Genomic DNA, 23393 nt, shown 5'->3' on the forward strand with positions numbered 1-23393 from the left:
GACATTGACTTATGAGAGTCAGGTCAAGTAGAAACGTATACACACAAAGTCATAACACAAAAATCTACTGTTTTTATTTTCAGAAACTCAGACTTTTCATAACAAAAACTTCTCTCAGGAATGGACCGGTAAAAGGTGATCCAGTTTCACAATTTCCTGGGTAAATTTACAATATTTGTTCTTAGAAATATGCATACTTCTCTATCAGAAAAACTTTTTACTACCACCTCTGGAGCCACAGATTGTCCCAGGTCAGGGTTCACTGGAGAGTCAACAAATCCATATAATGAACAAGAATACATACACATTTCTGATGGCAAAGGTCACTAAGGATATGTGTAAATCACTCCTAGGAGCTGGCCCTCAACATGTTTGTAACATGGTGATAAGGAAATAATGTTTACATGATTTTGCATATATAATAGTTATCATATTGTTTTCCTCCTTAAAGGGTGGAGGAAAACATGGAGGGAGGAAAGGTATTTGGAAGTAATTTTTTTTAAAAATTAATGTAAAAAATAAATATATAGTCACCAAAAACCAAAAAAAGAAAGAAAAAATGTTGAAATAGATTACTTCTAAAGTAATTTCTAAAGTTATAATTCTAAAGTTTCATGATTTAAATAAACATACCTTTAAGATAGAAAGAAACATTTCTAACACTTCCTATGATTTGAAACAAATCTGGAGAAGACATTTTAGTGACCCAGTGATTGGTGAATAGAACATCAAAAGACTTGGATTCTGATCTTGGTTTAGATTTTGATTTGCTTTGTGATATTATGCAAGTAATTCCACATCTTTTGGTGACATTTTGATCATCTGTGTTAATACAATCTTCTGACATACTTGAAGTATTTACAATGTGATAATCCTTTGCTTGGGACATTAATTATATCACATCCATTAAAGAAGAATAGATTGGCTCAAACCCTGTAGGCAAAGGAATCTATTCCTTTGAATTGAATCCATTAATGTGAAAGGAAGAAGTTTTAGATTAAACCTTTTTGCCCTTTTCTGGAGAGATCCTGAAAGAAGAGTTGACTCTTGTAAAATCTTGGTCCTGGGATAGGGATCTGGGACTCCTGCATGTTATAACATTGCTCCATTTCTTAATGAATGATAACAGATTAGAGGTACTTTGTGGTTGTACAAGGAAATGAAAATCATGAAGACTAAGATTTTCTAAATTCTAGCGTTTTAATTTTATTTATTTAAGGCAATGGAGTTAAAAGCGATTTACCCAGGATCACACAGCTAAGCAATTACTAAGTGTCTGAGGTCAAATTTGAACTCAGGTCCTCCTGACTCTAGGGCTGGTGCTCTATCCACTGTACCACCTAGATGTCCCAATTCTAGCATTTTAAAAGAGGAAGGTTTCCTTGACAATGTTGAATTCCAAAGTTTCTGTGGAATTCTGTCTTCTAGAATAAGCAGGTCATAGGTTGTAAACAACATTTCTAGAGGGAATAACTCATATCAACAGAATTTCAAATGCATTTGAGAATTGATTTTCAGAGCTACTAAACTTTTTCATATGTTTTCTCCATTTTTATATAGATAAATAAAGGTTATTATATATCTGATGTGCTTTGTTACTTTGAGTGCTTTTGCTAATTTTAGAGACTGTTTTGTACATATTTATAGAGATCTTGAAATTGTCTTTAGACTGATCTCATGGAGGCAATTCTGATTAAAGCCAAAAAAAAAAAAAACAACCCTTAAAGAAAGTAAGAAAGACAATGACTTTGGGAAGAAATTGCTCACATTTTATTCAGTCTGTGAAAAACAGAATTTCGGATGCTAGAGCATGGCCTAGTCTTATGATATGGACTTATCTCATGTACTATCTTACAGAATACTATAAAGACCATGATTTGTAGTCTGAAAGGGCTAAAGAAATTGTTTGTTGATCATACTGCTGTTTCTATATAGATCTTGAAAATTACTGCTCATTAGTTCAGTGACATCATCTATAAGCCACTATTGCTTACTCAGGTGGATGAAATATCCAAACAGCATTTAGATTTTAGACTTAGAGTGTATATCTACAAACTAAGAAGCCCCTGATAACCACAATAGTCTTTTTACATTCATTTATTTCTTTAATAATAGGAAAATTAATTATTTTCCAAAAAGTTAATTCATATGTTCAAGCAAATTAATAAATGATCTTATACACTCTTTGCACTTTATTTTATAACATCTTTCTTAGAGTTAGTATTTTTGGTTGCTTGTTTTAGTCAAAATCCATTTATCTTCCCTATTTTAAAATACTTCTTTTTTGTTGACTCCTCTGTTGAGATAAGAGGTCTGAATTAACTTGCCAAGCTTCCCTCTGGGTTTTCAGAATCTCCCATCTGATCTTTCCCTCATTCTGAAGAAAACCTTAAATTTTGGAGTAAAATCTTCCTTTTGTGGTTCTCTTTTCTATAATAGCCCTCTCTGAGTTTCTTTCTGCTTGACTCTGAAGTATTTCTCCTCTTTTAAGATTCTCTGCTTTTCCATTTAACTATTTTGTGCCAGAGCCCGCTATGAATGTCCCAGATTTAACTCTTTTTATTCAGTTTCCTTAGCAAAAGTTTATAAATAATTTTGAAAGCTTTTGCAATGTTATGTTTTAGGATTAGGATCACCTTGATACAGAAGGACAAATGTAGATGCAGGCTTTTTCATGATTAACCATAATGGCTTTTTAATCTACTGTAACTTTAATTAGGAGTATCTGTTTCTGATATGTCAAATGAAACATCAAATTTAGGGTAAGAGCATGTGAAATAAATGATGTCTTCAGCTGAAGAGGGAGAGAGGATCACTAGGATACTGATTTGAGGCCACTGCTTGAAAGTAGATGGGAGAAAGAAGAATTGCTCATTTTAGTTTATCATCTAATAATTTCCTAATTTAACAATGATTTTTGCTAAGTAGATTTTTGCACTACTATTTCTATTATTCTGAGGGTCTACTATGGGCTATCAATAACCTTAAATTTGGCAGACTGGAGTAAAGCCACAATCACTCCAATCTAGGCATGACTCTAAAATCTGCTAATTTAAAAATCCATGAGAAACATTACCAAACTGATAGATAATGAACAGGGTATACTTATATTTCTTTCTTATCTTGTACTTAATCTCTCATTTTATTAATAATATTATTATTTCATTTTATTTATTTTATATTTATATATAGCTAAAATAATCCTTCATTTCTTTCCTTACTATTCAGAAGCAGTTTTAACTGCTTATTTGCTGTTGTGCTTTTGATTCCATTTTTATAGGATCATAATACTTTTTTCCATACATTTTCAGTTCCCTGTCCATGCTTTCCAACTCCTTGTTTTAAAATCCATATTCTTAAAAAATTGAATTAATGAATGAGTTCTTATGGAACTACATCAATCTTATCTTTTCTACATTTTCTTTCTCTTCATAATATTGTCTTCTGCTTTCTTAAGAATATTTTTCACTATTCTTGGACAGATTTCCTTAGAAGAACATTAGAAATTGGATCCTACCTATTATTTACTTAAATCTCTTGATATATCCTCTCCCAAGAGGACATAGATTTCATAAAAATTATGAACTTTTAATTTATTTATTTATTTTTTAACTTTATGATAGGAAAGTCATTTATGATAGGAAAGTCATTTATGATAGGAAAGTCATTTATAACTTTATGATAAGAAAGTCTTTATTTTTATAACTTTATGATAGGAAAGTTATGATCTCTGTGAAAGATATACTTTAGCAACCAACTCTACCTCGGAAGTCAGTATCAGCCAGAAAATAGCATTTTCTGTTCCTCCAACTTTTGAAAAATAAATTACCATTAATGCAAGTCTCAGTTTGTTTAACTATTCTGCTTTGGGCATAGAATGATCTTGTGCAGATCTGCAGAGCTGACAGAGCCATTATTGTTATTTTCTAACAGCTTTGTATCTGTTTTAAGAGTTCTTCACTGAAATCTTCCTTCTGTCTGGGTGGTTTGAAATGCACTTCCAAAACAATAGAATTAATCTTTCTTTCTGTGTGGATATATATCTATATGCTTTCTTTTATGACTTCTGCATGAAAATATTTTCTAAAAATATAGTGATGAATTTCTGCCTTTTAATTATTCTCTTCTGTTCTTTGGATAAGGTATCATTTTTTATTGTGAAAATTTCATCATGAATTTCCTCTAATCAAGTGTTTCTCGATATCTGTGAGGCTAAATTTACATTTTCTAGTTGGGATCCCTCTTTATTATTCATACTTTGGGTATTTTTTACAAATATCAGAGACTTTTCACAAATTCTTAAAGACTTCTATACTTGATGCCTCTATTTATTACATTCACCCGCTTCTCAATCTTTTGGAATTTAGCTTCTAGTTCTATTGAAACTGCTCAAAAACTACTCAAGTGTCATATATAATATCTGTGTCCTACTTTAAAGATAGAAAGCTTTGATATTATGTCCAATCATCAATTTATTTAGTGACCCTTAGTTGAGACAAAACTATTTACCTATTTTGTGATCTTTGTTCAGATGATGGATTGAAAGAAATTTCTACTTCAGAGAAATTTATTATTTCCAATTTTTCAGTTTTAGACTATATTTTCTTATGGCTGTTATGTAGCTTGAATTTCTTCTTTTGAAAATTAACTGTTTATAATCATTTCTCTATTGTGGAATGGTTCTTGTTCATATATATATATATATATATATATATATATATATATATATATATATATATATATATAAATTATCTGTATTTGAAACTACCATGGCTTTACTAGATAAATCTTTAAACATATTTTCTCCTAATTAACTATTTACCTTCTAATTCTAAAAATATTGATATTTTGTGCAAAACTTTTTCAATTGCAAATAATCAATATTGTCTTTTCATCTTCTGTGATTCTATATTTTAATAGATCAAAAGTTCTTTTCTTATCTAGTAGTCAGATATATTTTCTCTTTCTATTTTCATTTGTTTGTATTATGACATATTATATTTAGGTCACATATACATTTTGAATTCACTATATTATATGGTGATATCTCTCTAAATTAATACTATGTTCCATTAAAATAATTTCCATCTTTCCCAGAAATTTTTGTTGGAGTTGTTGGTATTAGATGTAGCAATTGTTTCTGTTTTAAGGTCCTTCTCAGACTGATTTTGTTTTAGTTAGGTGAAAGAGGCCCTTCTTTGCCTCATTTCCTATCTAACCTTAAACACTGATTGGGTCTTGTCTGAGACAAACTGAGACCTTAGGAAGAAGCTTAGCTTAAAAGAGTCTACCACTGCCTGTGGAATCATCTCCAGTCATCCTGATTTCTATCTTGTCATTGTTTGCAGATGACTCAGATAGAGAAATTCCAGATAACTTTGAGCAGTCCTGTTCCTTTCTAAGTCTAATTCACTTGCAAGTCATGATACAACCTCACTGATGACATAATCCTCTTCAAGAAGGAAAGAAAAACTACAATACTATAATTATGATTGGATAAACTTTTTCCCTAAGGGAATCTCTGAATTATTGGAAACCTAGGATGCTCCTTCCTCCTGAAATGGTTTCAATTTGTCCTCCACAGGAAGTTTCCAACTCTTAGTTACCTACCAGTGTTCTGAGGTATTTCTTTCTTTATCCTTTACCCCACATTATTTTTATCTTTAATCCCTTGAAAGAGTTGAGAATTCCCTCTATCTCTTTTCAGTGTTTTTTACTTCCTCCTTAAAACTCAGTTTCTATTCTTTCAGAAAGTAGTCTACCCTGAAAATCAATTATTATTATTATCATTATTATTATTATTATTATATGCACATCATTCTACTTTTTTCTCCCTCAGTACAGAAAGCAATATTTACTTTGTAAAGACCAAAGTCTTCCTCTACATGGAGGCCACCTTCAATTATCTATATCTGACCACTGGACACAATGGCTGGAGGAGAATCAGAGAGGGAATTCTTTGTAAGTTACTACAAAATCCCTTTTGTCTTCCATATGCTAAAGGAAAAATTAATTGTCTTTTTTGTTAACAAATTGAGGTGTGGAAAAAAACTATAGTTTGCTTGGCTAACTTTGAGTGACTGTCGATTTGCCATATCTGTTAAATATACAAAGGGCTCAGTTATTTAAAGTTCCTTATAAAGTCTTTATTTTAGGTGAACTTATATTTGGGGGGTGGCAAATGGATGATAGTTAATAAATAAGCAGTATTACTTATATATACTTAACTTTCTTTATTAGTAGTTAACACATGCCTATCAAACCCCAAAGCAGACTAAACAAACATAAATAGGAAATAGTCATCCTTATTAATGATCTCCCTATTCATTCCTGTACTTACCTGGCAACTTGACTTCCTCCTTACATTTCTACTTTAACTGCTCTATGCATATGACATCCTAGACATTCTGTCTATTATAAGTTTTCTTAGCTGTGGTTTCATTGTTCATCATTCCCTGTGTCTTCACATATATTCCAGTCCTCTCTAGCACTCTTCTTCAATGTCATTACTGTTTTTTAAATTATTACTATTTTTAAAGTCAATTCTCTTAAGCACCTATAAAGTGCATTGTGCTGTATGACTACTTCTCTAAGTGTCAATATTCTCCTCTTTGATGTCACCATGAGAAAATGGATAATGCCATAACTAATCTTTGTAGCTTTTCAACAGCTAGCACAAATCTCTCCAAATAATAAATCTTAATAAATATTTCTTGAGTTGAATTGATTCCCAAATTATTTTCTCCCTTTTCTCATCTATTTTAATGTCTATGCACTAATAGAATTGATAGGAAGAAACATAACATAAATGAGTACAATTTGCATTGTATCAGTCACTTAAATATGTTTTGTTACCTTTAAATATCCTGCCCAAATTAAGTTTTCTTGTATAAAGCTCTTTTTTTCCATTTCCACTGCTGGAGCATTATGTAGGATAGACATCCTCAGTGGTTCCTTTCCTTATAACCTTTGAAGGTAAATTCATCTCATAGATGAGTTTGGAGCAAGACATTTCTTCTTCCTCTTAGAATTCTGAATGCTGTTGAGGAGTCAGGGTGGTTTTCTAATGAGATCAGTTCAAGTTCTCTTTGGTCCACTTTCCCATGGAAACAAGTAAAGACTAACAAACTACCTTCTGTGGGGGGGGGAGGGAAGTAAGATTAGGGGAAAAATTGTAAAATTTAAAATAAATAAAATCTTTCACAAAAAGGATTCTCACTTGAGAACCATATTAGGCAGATAGTCTTGACAAGTTTTTAGAAAGGAACATTTACTGAGGTATACAGTAAAAACAATGAATATAAATCATCCAACCAAAAGTCTGTGTCACAACTTCCCACAAGCTATATAAAAGAATGCAGCAAAATGAACTCATATTTATTGAATACATACAGAAAAAGAATAATTCACCATTTATAGTTTTTTAAAGTAATTTTTCCCATAAAGAAACTCTCTTTTAATTTTAATTTAACTCTGATTCCACTCTGTCCTTGTCTCCCGATACAGACATTATTGTTAGTTGATCAAAAAAAATGCTACTAGAACACTGTCAGAAAGAACCTTTTGCAATTTACAAGATCATCCTTTAAGCAAAGGGGAAAAGAGGAAGATAAGTACAATGCAAAGTGTTTTTCCTCCCCCCCCCCCCATAATAAACTATTTCTCATAGGTTTTTAGCTGGAATTCTTGCTCATTTACTCATTATAGTCTTTGGCTCTTTCTAGATTACTGGTTACTTTTGTACAGGAGACATAGGGTGTAACAAAGTCAGTCACTTTTAAGCAGGTTTCTTGAGGGATGTCTTGTTTTTGTTTTTTGCAAGACAATGGGGTTAAGTGGCTTACCCAAGGCCACACAGCTAGGTAATTATTAAGTGTCTGAGGCTAGATTTGAACTCAAGTACTCCTGACTCCAGGGCAGGTGCTCTATCCACTACTTCACCTAGCCACCCCTTGCCTGATGTCTTTTAACTTTATTAATTGACTTTTACAGACTATTCATAATTAGTCTGACTTTGAAAAGATATGCTCTCAGACATTTAAGGCATCAGTGCTAAATGGATAGAATATATTCTTACTTCAGAAGGCTAAAATGAGTTTAGGTGACTTTTTGTCTTCCAGTTTCCATTATCTTAAATCCTCTACTCTGATCACCAGAATAAGAACCAAGATGGTTTGCTATAGTAGTCCTTTATTTTGATTGAGTTGCAGTTATTTAAAATTATTCTTTCAGATACACATTCTTTGATCTTCTTCTCTGTTAGAAATACTTTGACTAAACACATAAGTGTACTGTCATACATATGCATAATCCCAGCTCTTATCTCAAGAGATTTCTCATACTTCCAGGCAACAATGGATCTATAACTCTTTGTTGAGACTATCTCCTCTATTCAACCCATTTTAAAAGATCACAAGGATTCTACTTCCTTGTATCTTATGAGATTCTTGTCCAAGACTTTCATTAAATTTGCTAATGACAATTTATTCACTGCAATCAATAATTATTTTTTGTTTTTGATATTTCAGTTACTATATAGGGCTCAATATTTTTTATTCCTCACTTATGTTTATCCAATCACCCTCTCCCATTATATTATTCCCATTCTATATGCCTTTGATAATGACCTTTTTCAGCTTCTCATGTGAAACTCTTTATTGTTAATATATGCTGCCTATTTATATCCATTATGCATTTTGTCTCTGTATTTGGGTCATCTAAAATTTTGGTTCATCTAAGTTTATAATACTCTACAACTTGCTAAAATAAGGACATTTGTAGAGGTGAATATCTTGAGATCATTGAATGTGTTGCACTAATTTCTATTCTCCACTTATTCATTTCTAGTCCAATTTCACTGTCCATCTGAAGTGCCAATCTGAGTTATAGGTACTGATGGATTAACTCAATGGACTCTGCAGCTGAATGCCAAAATTTGCATTCTATATTTTTCATAAATTTCAGTTTGGATGGTTGGGTCAATTTGCCAATTATTTCACTTAAGAGATTTTCTGACTTTAAAAGATCTGGTATAATTCATAGCAGCAAGGCTATATGAATGAGATTCAATTTTTAATATAGTAAATATTTAATAACTTTGGTTGAATTGCTCCTGATTTCAATAGCAGTTCCAGTGCTTTTCCATACATTTTTCATTCTTCTCCTGGTTGCTCACCTGAATCTCCCCAAATTTGTTTTCATTTCCACTACAACCACAAACCCTAAAGTACCTTTATCTTTACTGTCCACTTCTCCCCAAACCTTCCTCCAGTTTCTTTTAATGTTTATTCTTTTGGACAGCATGTCCCATTTAGAATGTAAGATATTTGAGTAAACTAATTTCTTTTCTCCTGGTATTCATAATTCCCCGTACTTAGCCCAAGGCCTGGCAAGTGGCAAATGTTTAATAAATGCTTGTTGAGTTTTCTATGTAATTAATTGCTTTTTCACTGATTTGATTCCTTTCTAGATTGATCTGCTGAGTCATTCTGATAAAAATTTTCTTACCACACAGAAACTTTTTTACATCTGAAGCTCAACTTACTCTTGAAATGCTTCTCATATTAGAAGTACTCTCTACTTTCAAATTCTCACCTTTTTGTTTTTCTTAGGACCTCTAATTTAAGGAGGAGATACAAGCCAAAGATGTTTTTATCATTCTCCAGAACTTTCTGTACCATCTTCTACATATTGGGTGTCATCCTCCTCTTTCTTACCCTACCCTGCTTTTCATCTCTCTCTCTCTCTCATGTGTTGTCTTCTCTCTTACAATGTAAGCTCCTTTAGCTCAGGGACCATCTTTCTTCTTCTATTTGTATTTTCAGATACAATACTTAGCACACAGGAAATGATTAATGAATGTCTGTTGATTGGTTGCTTGAGCCAACAATGGTTAATAACACTTACCTTAGGTTTGTAAAACTACTATACTCATTTTATCCTCATAGCAACCTCATGATTTAGGTGCTATTTTTATTTCTACTCTACTGTAAGGACCATGAAGCTCGCAAAGTGTGAAGCTAAATTTGCGTGAAAAGTGTGAAGGTCAAGTCCCCTGACTTTAGGTCTAACCCTCTATCTGCTGTGCTACCTAGCTGTGTATGAAGCTGCAGAGCAATTGGTAGACATTTGACCTGGAAGATCTGGGTTCATCGCCTATTCCTGACATATATAGACTATATGGCTTATGAGTGATTAACACTCCCTCAATACTCTAGATAAATGTTTCATCAGATAAGCTGCTGACATATATTGGTAGGGGGAAAAACCTTTCTTTACCTTGGAGTTCCCTATATTAACAAAATCAAAGGTTTAGTTTCTATTACCTGTCCTTATTCAGTTACCTCCCTTTTCTTCATTTTAGATGTGTTTGTGTGATACTGCAAGTTAACTTCATTTCTGTTACACAACCTCAACTGGACACACACTGCAACTAGGCAAACCAATGTTAGCCCCCTTATCCACTCAATATTTCACTTTATCTAGCTGTTCTTTCCCATATTTTCATCCTTCCTTAAGCCTACCAAGATTCTCCTTTTTCCCCATTCTCTTAGTTGACAAGTTTACCCAATTTTTATAGGGAAAAAACCTTTGAAGCTATTCATCATCAGCTCCCTCTCTTTTTCTTCACTTCATTATACTCAGATGTCTTCTGTTATTTATTTTTCTTTCACCCCTGGTTTACATGATGAAGTCACCTTTCTTCTTACCAGACTTAACTCCCATAGTTGTTCAAATGTTCTCAACCCAAGTCTGTTTCTTCCAACAGATTGACCTCTCTGTCATTTCACTCCTTCAGTCATTTTAAATTTCTCCAATAGTTCATCCCAACTGCCAACAAAATGCTCATAACTCTCCTTTTCTGAAAAAGGCAGGGAAAAAAGAACTCTTATTTGATCTTTCTGTCCCTGCTAAAAATTATCTTATCTTTACAGCTAAACTCCTAGAAAAAGCTATGTTTAAGAACTTCTATTTTTTCTTCTTTTACTCCCCTGTTTATCCCTTATGATTCAGCTTCTGACCTCATCATTCCATTAAGAATTCTCTCTCCAAAATTATCATAGTTTCCAAATCCAATTTGTTGATCCTCTTTCTCTTTGACTTCTCTGCAGCCTTTGACACTATGGGAACATACTCTTTCCCTTGATATATTCCTCTTTTTTAAGAATTGAGATACTACTCTCTCCTGGTTCTCTTCCTACCTATCTTACTGTTACTTCTCTGACACTTTTACTATATCTTCTTCCACATCATGCCCTTTAACCATTAGTGTTATTTAGTATTCAGTCCTGGGACTTTTTCTCTTTTGCCCCACTACTAGTTCACTTGTTGATCTCATCTATTCACTTGGATTTAATTACCATCTCTCTTCTGATTTCAAATTACATATCCCCAACTTCATTTCAGACATCTCAAAATGTATGTCCAGTAGCTATCCTCCTATATCCTTGACTGTTCACCCTCCACATCCTATATGTTGCCAGGACCCATTTTTGAAATTTCTTCTCTCCTCTGACACTGCCACCACCCTAGTAAAGGTCCTTTATCACCTCATACCTGGATTATTGCCTAAGCCTACCAGTGGTTCTGCCTACTTCAAGTCTCTTCCCACTCCAATACATCTTCCTTCCAGATCATCTACTGAAATTATTTTCCTAAAGTTCAGGTTCATTCATGTCACTTTCTATTCTGCAAGCTCAAATGACTTTTTATTTGCCTCCAGAATTATATACAAAATTCTCAGTTTGGCATTCAAATACTTTGCAGCATACATTTCTAGTCTTCTTATACCTTTCTTTCCAGTATGTATTCTTTAATATAGTGATGTTGTTCTTCTGGACTGTTCAATGAAAAAAAAAAACCCCTCCATTTCTGGGCTCCAGAACTTTTTTTTCTAAATATCCCCAGGCCTAGGAACTTCTTCTTCCCCTTCCTCAACTACTGACCTTCATAGCTTCTAAGTCCCAGCTAAAAAAAAAAACAAACCTATGTTTAACAGGAAGTCTTCCTCAATCTCCCTTAATTTTAGCATTTTTACAGTTAAATATTTCCTATCTGACCTGCATATAACTTTCTTGTATATATCTGTGTTTTGTTTTTTCCCATTAGATTGTAGCTCCTTCAGAGCAAGCACAAGGATTGTAGCTTGATTTCTTTTTATGGAATCCTAGCTCTTAGCACAGTGCTGGGATAAAGTAGGTTTTTAATAAATGTTTATAGATTGCTATCCATTGGGATATCTGTTCCATTGTAATAGAAGAGTCCCTGATAGATGGATAGAGACAGTGACAGAGGTTGCAAGGGCTGGTAAGTGAAGGAAGATAAACATTCGAAGTTGAAAACTTCTTCACCACTTTTTTATTTTTTTTAACTTTCTTTAAGATTTTATTTATTTTTTATTTCCACATTACTAAAATAGTCTTGTTTAAGAATAAACATAATACTCCCTTCCCCACAAAATATACAGCCTCATGAGAAATAAAGTAAAAGAAAGAAAAATATGTTTCAGTCTGTGTTCTGATAGCATCAGTTCTGTCTCCAATGGATCACATTCTTTATCATAAGTCCATCATAGAAGTTTTTCCACATTTTTCCACAGTTGCTGACTGTAATTCCCTCCATTCATTCCTCATCACTGCCATCTATTATATTTTCTTTCTTCTTTCACTCTGTCCCTCTTCAAAAATGTGCGTTAGGGTAACTGAGTGACTCAGCAGAGAGAGCACTGGCCCTGGGACCAAGAGGACCCAAGCGCACATCTCACCCCAGAGACCCAGTAACCATGTACCCATGGTCCTCAGATAGGCCACCCAATCCCAGCACCTTGCAAAAACTAAAAAAAGAAAATGTGTTATATCTGACTATCCTCTCCTATGATCTACCTTCTCTTCTATCACCCACATCTCCCCTCCCCTCCCATCCCAGTCCCTCTTCTCTACTTTTTCCTCTAGATGTCTATACCCTATTGAGTATGTATGTTGTTTCCACTCTGGGTCATTTCTGATGAAAATGAAAGTTCCCTCATTTGCCCTCTCCTTCCCTCCTTCCATACTATTGCAAAAGCTACATGAAATATCTTTTATATGAAATATCTTAGCCTATTCTACCTCTCCTTTCTATTACTCCTAGTTCATTTCCCTTTCACCCATTGACTCCATTTTTACAATATATTATATTTTGAAATTCAGCTCTCTCCTGTGCTTCTACCTGCTCTATCAAATGAGAAGATTCATATGAGGATTATCAGTATCTTTTTCTATGCAGGAATACCTGCAGTTCATCATCATTACATCCCTCATAATTTGCTCTTCTCCTCCACTCTCTATGCTTCACCTGAGTCCTGTACTTGAAGGTCAAACTTTCTGTTCAGCTCTGATCATTTCAACAGGAACATTTGAATTTCCCTTGATGTTTCATTGAAAATTCATCTTTTCTTCTGGAAGAGGATGTTCAGTTTTGCTGAGTAGTTGATTCTCGGTTGCATTCCAAACTTTTTTGCCTTCCAGAATATTATATTCCAAGCCCTATAATCCCTTAATGTAGATGCTCAGTCCTATGTGATCCTGACTGCAGCTCCATGATATGTGAATTGTGTTCTTCTGGCTGCTTGTAATATTTTTTCTTTGACTTGGGAGTTCTGGAACTTGGCTATAATATTCCTGGGGTTTTGGGGAGTTTCTTTCTGAGGGAGATAGATGGATTCTCTCAATTTCTATTTTTGCCTTCTGCTTCTAGGATGTCAGGGCAATTTTCCCATAGAAATTCTTTAAAAATGAAGTCAAGGTTCTTTTTCTGATAATGGCTTTCAGGTAGTCCAATCATTTTTAAATTATCTTTTCTGAGTCTGTTTTCCAGATCAGTTGTTTTTAATGAGATATTTCAAATTTTCTTTTAATTTTTCATTCTTTTGGTATTGAACTATTGTGTCTTGATTTTTGCAAAGTCATCCACTTCCTTTAGTTCCATTCTACATCTGAAGAATTTGTTTTCCTCAGAGAGCTTTCTTATCTCCTTTCCCATCTGGCCAATTCTGCTTTTTAAAGCATTCTTCTCCTCAATAACTTTTGAACTGGCTTGTCCATTTGACCTAAGCTGCTTTTTAACATGTTATTTTTTTCAGCATTTTTTTGGATCTCCTTGACTAAGCTGTTGACTTCATTTTCATGTTTTTCCTGCATCTCTCTAATTTCTTTTCCCAATTTTTCTTCTATCTTCCTTACTAAATTTTCAAAATCTTTTTGGGGCTCTGTCATAGTCTAAGCCCAACTTCTATATTTCTTGGAGTCTTTAGATGCAGAAGCTTGGACTTCCTCATCTTCAGATGGAGTATTTTGGTCCTTCATGGGACCACAGTAAATGTCTATGGTCAGTTTCCTTTTTTTTCTGTTTGCTCATTTCCCCAGCTTGTGCCTGGTTTGGGGGTGCTTCCTGAGCTTTTGAGTATTACTGGGACACACCCACAAGGACCTCAATGTGTGAGGCTCTGACTTCTCTCCTGGTCTGTGAATGACCAGAAGCTCACCCCTCTGCCAAGGGACTGGGAGGGTGGGTTCCCTGATCTATGGGAGGCATTGACTGCAACCAGGGTCTGAATGGGGACAAAGGACAGGCCTTGACAGTCTCCCTCCACTCCATTACTTTTGGTAGGCTGAGTACTCAGGATACAATTGCCTGGAGGCTCCTGCTGGGCAACTCCATGGGCCTCTTCCTCATTGCTTGTTGACAAAATTCGCCTTGATGATCAGACAAAGAAAACCACAGTCTTGTTTAAAATAAGTTAGCATATATATCTGTTTAGAGATGGAAGTAGGACTCTATCCATCTGAAGCAGAAGAAGCAAGTGATTCTTTACCTCTAAGTCATTTTTGAGAGGAGTAGAAATGCTGACATGAGATTAAGATACAGCACCTAAGGGGGCCAAGTCACTATCTATATATTTTCTCTGGTTGACACTTTATTTCATTTTCTTTCAACTTCCTCTATTCAGACATGTTTTAAAATCATCTTGTCAATAAGAAGTATATGGATGTATCTGTGCATCTAGAGGAGTTGATTTCCATTATCCTTAAGTTTGTTCTTCAATTCATGAGTAGGGAGAGGCTCTCCTTCATAACTGATTTCTTCTATCACCCTAAAACTTTTACCTCTTTAAAGATGCTGCATGCAACACTATTTCAGATAATTTATGCAACTTAGACAGGGTTTTGTCTCCCTCCTTCTATATCCAACTCAGCATCTGACATCTCCCCAAATGATTCACAGTATTATCAAACTGCTTCAGATATTTTTCTTATCACAGTTAACACCATCCCCAAAGAGACAACCCTGAATGAGAATCCATTGTCACTACTGCACAAACATTTTCCAGTGATTGAATAGTCCTGATGCTATTTTGGTACCTGAATCTAATGACAATTTAAAACAACAATAGACACTTAATAGTACGTACTACTGCAATTCAGCAATGTTAATAAACACCTCTATAATGGTCCAGGATATACAGCATAAGGATTATAGTTTTTATTTTTAAAGGAAACAAAAAAAAATGTCCAATTGTTCTGCATAGGAAGGATTCAATGGAAAACAAAACAAACAAACAAACAAGCAAGCACAAAAGGAAATAAACTATCCCTTATAGTCTAAAGAAGATGATATGTATATTGTAAAGTGAGAGAGGTCAGAGATACTCATGTGTTGTGGCCTGTCATTGTGTAGCTCAAATAGAAACAAACTAGACACCTTGAGCATCTTCTTCATCCTTCTAAGGAAGACTTTTAATCCTTCCAGGAAGGGAAATAAAGAGTTGGGGCTAAAAACCACTAATCTGATCTTCCCAGAGAGAGGGAGCACTGGGTTAACTGTAAGACTATCTGGTTCTTTAAGTATTGTCTGGGAGGTATTAGTGAGTTCCATTTGACTTCTGATCACTTTGTCACTTGGTGGGAAGGGGAACAATATGGTCCATATCCAAGGCTCAACCCCTTTCCCAATTAATATCAGTTGCACAATGAATACACACATAGTGAATAACAAAAAAGTTCATTTCTCCAAATTGTAGTGGAACATAAATCAGAGAAAGTATTATTAGGAGAATATCAGACAATAAAATGTGAAGGTACACTGCCACTGAGAGAGAGTCCTGTATTTCACCCGGGGAAATGAGAATACAAAAATTATGGAGACTACCTGCTTGTCTCATTACTTCCCAGTGTTTTTCTTAAACAATCTGAAGTGGAGTTGACTTATTCCATCTGCTTTCTTGAAGCAGGAAGTGAGTTGTGTCTGAAGTGATTTAACTGGTTATTTGAGGAATGGAAGCTTGTTTGGTCCCAAAAGGACTATTCTGGTGAATATTGAAGGAAAATTCCTACTTAAAGAATGCCAAAAGGAGAACAGACTTTGTAGAGTCCTGGAGGGGAGATTAGTGGAGACTGGAACTGTCTTGCCTCTCATTAATTCACCCCACTCCTCATGCAGGTCAGGATATTAATCTCCATCAATAAAGAGAAAGCCATATGTACATGCAAGGGGTATTTGGAAGAAACAAAATGTGACTACCTTTGGAAAGTGAGAGTTTAACCTGACTCACCTTTAAGCAGGCTCAAAGATATGATCCTGAATAATGCCCCAGTAATATAATAGATTTTTTTTTAAAAAAATAGGGATTTATAGACAATCTTGCCTTTTATATTACTTTTGACAATCTCTAAATTTAACATACTTTGCATCCTTCATTCTATGTAGACTTCTTTCTCTTAGGTCTAGCCATTAAGTATATATGTTTAGTCTTTTTATCATAGTTGAAAGTAAAACTGATTACATTTGGAAAAAAACATAAGAATCTCAAGTAGCATTTGACAGGATAAAATGGAACAAATTTAATCATCTACTATTTGGAAGAAAACAATAACAACAACAATAATTATTATTATTAATTTTATTATTATTAATAATTCTCTTGTTCCTTTTATTTAGAGAAGTAGAAGCACACATATTTCATTTCTGTTCCCCAGATATTACTTTCTTGCCAAAAAAATGAGTTAAGGAAAAGACAGAAAATACTTAACTTGGTACAATAAATTTCTCAGGTTCTGTGTTTTAGTTATAGATCATGAATGGCTTGATGAAAACTGAGAAGGTTTGGAATAGCTGTTGAGGATAATCAGATAGTGAATGGCTAAGAAGGAATAGAATATTTGCCTTGATACAGTAAATAACCAGTTAAAATCAGACAACATGCATTTATAATGGACTTAGCTGATATGGTTATTTGATTTCCTATAACTATGTTTTTAACACACAAATAGAAATGAAGGATTGTTTAAATAATCAATGACTGATGATTAATAAAATATGGTGACAACTGGGGAAGCAATTAAAGGCTCATAGGAATTCATGAACAAGGATTCACAAATTATATTAACAGTAGCATTTATGTTAGACCTGGTGAGGGAGAAAGAGAGAAAGAGAGAGAGAGAGAGAGAGAGAGAGAGAGAGAGAGAGAGAGAGAGATCTTTTTAATGGGTGCTAATAGCTAATTAATTAATTATATAATTGCATTTTTAATAATATATGCAAGTTTAATAGTATTACATGTAAAGACAATATTAAGCACTTATTATAAAAATATTTTTGCATTCCAGATTACCTTCACCACCTTCCCCCTGAGATGGTAAGTACTTTGATATGAGTTATGAATATAAATCATGGAAAACATATTTCTATACTAGTTATATTATAAAAGAACAAACCAAAATGAAAAAATCTACCAAAAATATAGTGAAAATATTATATTTCGATCTGTATTCAGATTCCATTGGTTCCTTTTTGTAGATATGGCTAGCATTTTCCATCATGAGTTCTTTGGAACTCTCTTGGATCATTGTATTACTGACAAGAACTACATCACTCATAGTGTTACAGATACTGGATATAATGTTCTCATGATTTTGCTCATTTTCTTATATAATCTCTCTTAAGTATCCTTTAATTCTTCATCATGGCCTCATATCCTAACAATGGATATCTCCCTAGGATGCTAATTTGTTCATCTTGAGTATCTCACTGATTCCCATGGATTAAATGATCATCTTTAAGTAGTTGACTACCATTTAATTTTGTCCTTTAGTCTTGCATATATAATTTCCTGTTGGACAATTGAACTGGATAATTCATAAAATCCAAAATAGAATCATCATCATCTTTTCCCTAAACTTGTTTCTTTTCTTAAATTCCCTGTATTGTTGAAATCAGCATTCTTTACATCACTATAAACTGAATATTAAACCAGAGTAATTCTTCTTTGTCAAACCTCTTTATAACTCTATGGACCAGTTAAATGGTGTAGTGAGTAGAGAGAGTTGTACCTAGAGTCAGGAAGATCTTAGTTCAAATCATCCTCAGAAACTTATTAGCTTTGTCATCCTAGGCAAGTCACTTGCCTCCAGTTTGACTCAGTATTGTTACCCACAAAAATGGTGATAATAATAGAATTTGTCTTCTAGAAATTTTGTGAGGAGAAAACGGTATTATTGCAAAGCATTTAACAAAATGCCTGGTATATATAATAGATGTCAATAATTATTATTATATGATAGATGTCAATAATTATTATTGACTATCTTCCTTGTTTTCTCCTAGAATTCTTTACTCACCTGAAGACTCACTAAATGTGACACCTCAAACAGGAAGGCTTTCCTGATCTCCCCAGGAAGTGTTCTTTCCTTCATCAGTGTTGGATTTACTTCTTTAACTGGTATAGTACTCAATAAAGTGCAGGTTATTTGGAAGTTATTTTTAAAAATCCACATTATATTCTAGTTCCTAGAATAATAATACATTAACTGTATGCAATATTTAGCAAATGCTTAATGCATGGATTTGAATTGAACTGGCTACCAATCCTCTCATGTGATGAATGAGAAGATTAGGAACCAGAGAGACTTATATCTAATGTAAGTCAGCTAGAAACTGGTAAAAGATGGTTCCTTCACTCTCAGATCTGGAGTCTTACCAGGAAGTTCATAGGTTATACATATTGAAATTATTTTATACTTTACTTAAGAAAAATCACAAAGTATTATTTGCCTTTTAAAGATGTTATAGAAATCACTTGATCCTGTTCTTTGTGAAATACCCAGGAAATGGATGAAGCATGCAGAATAGTACATAGTAGAAGTTTCAGAAGATGAAAACAAAGTTTTACAGTGACATTGAAGGGTAGTGACTTCAGTAAATTTCAAACATGTTGTCAGGGAATAGGTAGAAAATTGGCCTAGAAAACTGAAAATTGAACAAAAGGCCAGGGAAAATTGCCCCAAATGGAAGTTTCAAACTGTAGTAAATAATATATGTGAAGGACCAGAGGGACTAAGAATGTGAAGTTCACAATGTAATATTGGCTGATGATATCAAAAGCAAGATTTTCAAGTTCTGATGGTTCTTGAATGAAAGGTCTCCATACATAAAGAGGAAGATGAATCCCAAGAGGATCTAGGAAGCAACCAAATGCATCCCAGTGCACCTTGAGGTAGATTGATGTATTCTAGTTCATAAACATGGCCCAATATCTGGACTGGATGAAATCTATTGTTTTTCAGTCCCTAAAGCTTTTGGTTCAGTTAGGGCATCAAGCAGGTGACTGTGTATTATTATAAAATGTCAACAAAACAAAATCTCTGAGTATAATATAATAGAATTCACTTAAAAACATTTATTCAACAAAAATTATGTACACACAGTCTGCTGAGTATCATGAATAGGACTGAGGTAGATGGAAAGTTTAACGATAATAGTCCCTGTCCTTATGGAATTTTCTTTCCAAGAAAACAAAACAAAATAATAATGGAGTGGAAAGAATACTTTAGCTGAAGGCAGAAGACAAGTTCAAATTTGAGCTCTGACCCTTAGCTATGTGACCTTGGATAATCTATTTCTCAGTCCTGGGCTTCAATTTCCTTACTTTTTTATAGAATAATAAATAAATCATAAAAACTGTCATTTCCATTTCACAAATTTGTGGAAGATCAAATGAAATAGACAAATGAATGTAGAGAGAGTGTGAACAAAAAGACAATGATATTCAAACCCTTTCATACCATAGTTCTACTTCTTTGATGTTTCATCATGACATGAATATTATGTGTAAATCTCAAGGGAATGTATGGTTACTGAGGAAAGGTATTACTCCATTTATGTCTTTTATTCTTAGTGTCTAGTACTATTAGCTAGCATATTGTTAGTGTTTAATAAATGCTTGTTGACTGATTTGTTACTACAATGCTAAACCAATTAACCTTAACATCAAATTGAAAAATCTTCATATCTAGGAAATGTTATAGATTGTCTCTTGTCCCTAATTCAGTCTAACTCCATCTAGAAAAGTCAGATTAACCACAGGGTGATGACATTTTTAGCAATGGATATTCATGAAGACCATTGTCATAGAAAGGGAAATATTAATATCTGTATGAGTGGAGAATATAACTACACTAAGGAAAAAATGAATATTTAAGCCATTTTTCTATTTCATTCTAATTCTATTCTTATTTTATAAAAGTTCACAGAAAGTATGCTAGTGTATTTTCTCAGGATTATAGTTAAGAATATAAAATGCAAAAGAAGTAACATTATAGAAAATTAAGGATGATTGCAAGTAAAAAGAAATTTTCACTTTAAATGATGATGATGTTTGTCCTTCATTCTCAAAAAAAGTCATGACATCAGGGAATTGATACCCATGAAAGCATATGAATGGATTGGAGTTACATGACTGTTCTATGTCACCTGCCTCACTCTCTCCTCCAGAGTCATCTAGGTCCAGTGGCTAGACATGAATCAAGAAATTGGAAATGGATGACCCTGGATGGGAGGCAATCAGGGTTAAGTGACTTTCCAAAGGTCACATAACTAATAAGTGACATGTCTGAAGCTGGATTTGAACTCCTGAACTCTTCACTTCAAGGTCAGTGCTCTATCAACTGCATCATGCAGCTGCCCTAAGTGATAACAAGGTGGGGGGTGGAGCCAAGAAGGGGAGCAAAGGCAAGGAATTTTCTGCACTCTCTCCCACACCCCTCCAAAACTTTTTTTTTTTGGTTTTTGCAAGGCAATGAGGTTAAGTGGCTTGTCCAAGTTCACACAACTAGGTAATTATTAAATGTCTGAGGCTGGATTTGAACTCAAGTCCTTCTGATTCCAGGGCCGGTGCTCTATCCACTCTGCCATCTAAGTTGCCCCCAAAAACTTTTAAACAATGACTCTAACTAAATTCTAGAGTGGCAAAACTCACAAAAAGACTTAGAGAAACAATTTTCTAGCCCAAGTCAACTTGGAAAATTGGTCAGGAAATGACTGCTGTCTTTGGGTGAGAGAGGTGTAAAAAGGAATGTCCTGGGAAAACTAAAGGGGAAGCTGGTCCATGGCAGTGCTGGCAGTTTCTGGACCTCTCAGTCCAGAGATGACCAAATAATAACTTGGAAGTGAAGCAGGAAAAGTCTGCTTCACCAGGGTGAGAGGGGAGCTCAGTTCAGCATGGACTTCTTCATTGCAGACCAGACCTCAGCAGATCAGCCCCAGGCCTCAATTGCCACTGAGTCAGTAACAGCTGCTTCCACTGCTCTCAGTCTGGAGTTGGAAAATGTATTTTCTTGTTTTTATATCTGGCCTCAAACATTTACTGGTGTATATCCCTGGGCAACTCACTTAACCTAGGTTGCCTTAGCTCCTCATCTGTAAAATGAACTGGAGAAATAAATGGCAAACCCCTCCAATATCTCTGCTAAGAAAATCCCAAATGGGATCACAAAAGAGTCAGACATGACTGAAATAATTGACTAGCAACAACAACAACATCATCAACAGCTGTTATATATTCCCTCTTCCTCTGTATGTCGCAGAATCCTTATTTTCCTTCTATGTTAGTTCAGATGCGACTTCCTCTGTGAAGCCTCTCAGTTCTACTCCCAGCTTTTAATGCTCTTTAATTGATCTTTATATTTTATTAATTATATTAAATAATATTAAATTATATCATATCATTCTATTATATGATATTATACTATACTATTATATTATAACATTATATTATTATACACACTATATATTATATTATATTATTATATAATTACATTACATTATTACATTATATTATTACACACACTATACTCCCATTACAATAGATTATAAACTTATGGAAAGATCTGTTTCATGTTCAACTTTGTATTTCTAATGCCTGAGAAACTCAATGATATAGAGAGAGACTTTTGTAATGTAAAGACTGGACTTGCCTGAGAGTCAAATTCACCTGGTTTCAGTCTCAACTCTGACATGCCCGCTGAGTGATCAAGGAGAAGTCATATGAAATTTCAGTGTCCCAAACATTTCAATAGACTGAAAGTTATAGCTCAATCAGTAGCTTTTATTTGAAATCGGTGAAAAAAATTTCCATATCAGGAGTTCTTCACACTGATGAAAAAAAAAATAATTTCCAGGTGCATTACAGAATTCTTTGCACAGTTTTGGATTTCAAATATATGATTAATGAATTGAATTGAATAGAGTAGGAACCTGAGAAATCAGTTTGAAAGAGGAAGATTTATGATTAATATAAACTTGACAATCATGAGCTATCTAAAGTGAAATGGGCTGATTTAGGTGGTGAGTCCCCCTTTCATAGGAGATATTCAAACAGAACATGGATTATTCCTAGGTATCTGTGTTTTAGTGGAATTTTTTTCTCCAGTTAATTCTTAGACTATCTGCTGGCTAAGGTCCCTTCCAACTTGGAAATTCAATTATTCTGCTTCTCTGATTTTTTCACTAAGACCAGAATTAAACCATTTGTGTATTTCAGAATATTATGTAGAGAATATGGCATACCTTTGCTTCAGTGGCTTTTCTCTTAATCTAATCAAGGTGTTATCTTTATCTTACATAGTTTGATGTGCTTTGACTACCAATTACATAGGTCATGTAATCCTAAAGAGCAATTAGCTACTTCCTAAGTGACCCATAGCACTTTTTTTTCTTTTCTAGAGAAAGAGATCAGAGTAGCAATGAAAGTATGTCTTGCAAGAGTTATGCCACTGAACAGGATAATTAGCCCCAGAAAATTCAGGAACTGGCAACAGTTGGGAAGAAATGTTCTTATCACCATGAAACTTAAAGTTAAAATGAATGAACTTTACAATATTTTTAAATGATAGTTTTCTCTAAGTGGCTAAGAACAAAGTGCTCACAGTGAAATTCTATCAATAAAGCAGGACATAAACTTCTCAAATTGGTCTCTACAGACAAGATGCTAGGAGCCACTTAAATGTCTCACATTATGGAGATAAAGCTAAAAGGTAGAGCAGAAAAACATGACCACATAAAATTCTACAGAAAGGGACCAG

Source organism: Macrotis lagotis, chromosome 1, assembly GCF_037893015.1.
Source record: "Macrotis lagotis isolate mMagLag1 chromosome 1, bilby.v1.9.chrom.fasta, whole genome shotgun sequence".
In the NCBI taxonomy this organism is placed as follows: Eukaryota; Metazoa; Chordata; class Mammalia; order Peramelemorphia; family Peramelidae; genus Macrotis; species Macrotis lagotis.